Here is a 3,361-nt window from a genome sequence, read left to right on the forward strand (position 1 = left end):
CCGCACAAAATAATAATTGTACAAAATAATTATCATCCATACTTAGACAATTCGTAAACATATATAAATTAATGCATGTTAGCCAAATCACCATACTCATAGACATATATAAGTTAATGCATGACCACATGTTACCCACATAATTGTGGTCATAGATGCACCTTTTCAACATGTATAGCTGTAACACCCCCTCCCCCAAGTTAACCCATTTCAAGGCAACCTGGAAGAATGAGTGCTAGAGAAAATAGACAAAACAACACTTAGCCACAAGCATGCATACACCTGCCATCATCAAACTCAAACCCAAGATAAATACTTCCAAGGATTACAGCATGACTTTTCTTTAAGTTACATTACACACAAAATAAAGTCTACACATCTACCATCACAACTTCCCAAGACCCTTTAAATCAAGAGGGGACCCGCACGCGCACATGTCTACCCATCCTTCTTGCTTGACTCCCCACCTGCTACCTCTTTACCTTTACCTGGAATGGAGGAGAGTACAACATGAGCTACAAAGCTCAGCAAGCATAAGAAATAAGAAGGAAGAGCATGGCAGATAATAATAGGATACAGGTGTGGTGAACATACATATTGACGAAAATGACAGGTGATAACTCAAGAGTTACACACACACCCGTAACGATAATGTCATGCATAACATGCATATAAGTCTGTCAACATATAAATGGCCAATGGCCTCATATAGCAAATAAAATGCAACATAATACGTACCAGTCTGTAGCTGAGTCCGGTGACCATAAGTCATATCTGATACACTTGGCTATAGCCATACGTACATATATATAAATACATATATAATCTCACCCATGGTCGTCACCACTGGGCGCGCCCCTCAGTCGTCACCGCAGGAGCGTAACCCCAGTCAGGCTAATGCCTACTGGTTTTGGGGGATATATCCCGGCGGTACACAACCGCAGCGCGCATAATCATCTCTGTCCATGCCTTTTCCAATGCACATGCAACACATAAAGTGGCCACATACAAATTGCACGTGCTATAAATAAAAGCTAATGTTCGTGCACACTCATGAGGTGTTATGCAGGAGGTCAAACCAAGACATGCTCATGATGCACAATTACCATTCTTTCAGAACATGCCATGACAGTACATATATAAGCAATCTAAAGTTATTCTCTGTTCATAACATGTTCAACATGGCTAGCCAATAACACTGAGTCACGGATTTCTTGTTTAAGCTCAAGTTCACAGTGAGATATATAAAGTAGGGCATGGAGAAGAAGCAAGTCTACCATGCAGATTTCCACTTAAAACTCCATTCCTTAGGATTTGTGGGGAGAAACAAGCCCCACATGGCTGCTAGAAACTTTCCCCCAACTTAAAAACCCTAACCCCAATCAAGCTCTTAAAACACGTAACCAGCCCATACCGCAATAAAATCCAAGAGAAAAGAGGATGGAAGAGAGAACTTGCCTTTTACTTCACCGATCAACCACTAAGAACTCTTTGGATGGCAAGATCTGACTTGCTGTGAAAAGAAAAATGAGGGTTTAGAGAAGAACAGAGAACTTACGAGAAAGAGGAAAATAGTGTTCTGCTCTGGTGAGATTTTTCTCACAATTTCTCTTTTTATACTATCTTTATAAATCATTTTTATCCATTTAATTATTTCCCAAATTCTCTTTATATTTATTATATTTTTTTGATATTTTAGTTCTAGAATTTTCTGTGTGTTTCCAGAATTAATGAGGTATCGGGCGATATATATATATATATATATATGAATCGCTGAGGGAGGCATTCGAATATAATTTAAGGCATTCGGATGATATTTACATATATATGAAGCTATTTGAAAGTCATTCGGATGATCTGGCGTGTATTCGAATGAGTTAGAGAAAGATTTCAAGTTATGTGAGTGACATTCGAATGAGGCAGGAGAACATTCGGATGAATTTTAAATAGTAACTTGAATTACTAAAGGAATTTGAGGCTCATTCGAATGCAACAGTGATTTGATTCGGATGAATTTTGCAATTTTCGCTGGGCTCATTCGAATGTAAAGGCAACTCATTCGAATATAAAGGCTCAACTGGATTCTGGACAGCTTTGATACCCTTTCGAATTTTGAGCATAACTATGTCATCCGAACTCCGATTGAGGTGATTCAAGGTTCTATAGAACGACAAGAGAAAGATCTACAACTTTCATGTTTTAAGTTTTCGAATATTCGGACTGGAACATAGTCTAAATTGGGTTACAATAAACAAATACCATCCAGCAAAATAGACCATTCGAATGGATCACTTCCCATTCAAATGACTCACACCCCATTCGAATGGGGTTACTCTCATTCGAATGATACTTCCATCATTTGAATATCTAGCCTCCCAAAGCCCCACACATTCGGATACCTCTTCATAAACCCTCCCAACTCTTAACCACTCATCCTAAACTTTCCAAAACACATACATACACACTCACACTGCACCAAAACCCAATTTCAACGAATAATTCTACCCACACATCATAAGATTATACCGTGATATTCATTGATATCAACACCCCATCTTCGGGTCGTTACAATAGCCCCAATGACGTTGAATTAAATAATCAACATAACATGTATTATGAAGTTAAACTTACTCTTAGGATAGAATCTTATGAAATAAATATGATTCAATAAGAACCGAACAGTTAGAAAATCATGGATCATCAAAAGAAGAATATAATTCCCTTAAAAATATAGGGTGGACTGAAAATCTAGAGTAGGCAAGAATCATAATATCAAACTTATCTATAAATAAGAATTTCAAGAATAAAAATTTAAAAATGAAAGGAATGAATTTTTTGTAATAAAAAAACATTTAAAAACTTACATCTGAAAGATGAACGATATAAAAATTTACATTCAAAAGAAAATATAAATATAAAATTTGCTTTCAAAAAGAATAAAGAGAAAAGAGAATTTACCTTAAAAATATTATTTCTTTTAATTCCTACTTGAATGATACTCAGATATTTGAAATAAACTTAAATAAGAAGAGGAAAGAGTATTGACATTATTTAGAGAAATTGGGGAAGGGAGAGACGCACACGCAGCTGAGAGAAAGAGACGGGAGAGTGAGAGTGGAGGAGGCGGCTCTGCCAAGTGTCAGCTGCCTCCTCCTTTATTTTATATATTAAATATATTATAATATACTGTTATATATTGTATACGGAGAGAGTGGAGCGGCGGCGCCACCCACCTTCTTCTCTTTTATCTTTTTATAATTATATATATATATATATAATCATGCCCCTCTCTCAATCAATCACCGTCCATAGCCGCCTTTCACTATTAATTTTTTTTTTTACTTTATTAATTTTTTAATAT

General features: G+C 36.3%; 1 long non-coding RNA gene across 1 annotated transcript; it reads right to left on the reverse strand.

The window, feature by feature from the left end:
* Positions 1–260: 260 nt before the first annotated feature.
* LOC127791643 (uncharacterized) lies at positions 261–1,043 on the reverse strand. The gene is made up of 2 exons (XR_008020975.1): positions 739–1,043; positions 261–488 (listed from the first exon to the last, which is right to left on the reverse strand). It is a non-coding gene; the product is annotated as an uncharacterized LOC127791643 (long non-coding RNA).
* Positions 1,044–3,361: the final 2,318 nt, after the last annotated feature.

Source organism: Diospyros lotus, chromosome 1, assembly GCF_014633365.1.
Source record: "Diospyros lotus cultivar Yz01 chromosome 1, ASM1463336v1, whole genome shotgun sequence".
In the NCBI taxonomy this organism is placed as follows: Eukaryota; Viridiplantae; Streptophyta; class Magnoliopsida; order Ericales; family Ebenaceae; genus Diospyros; species Diospyros lotus.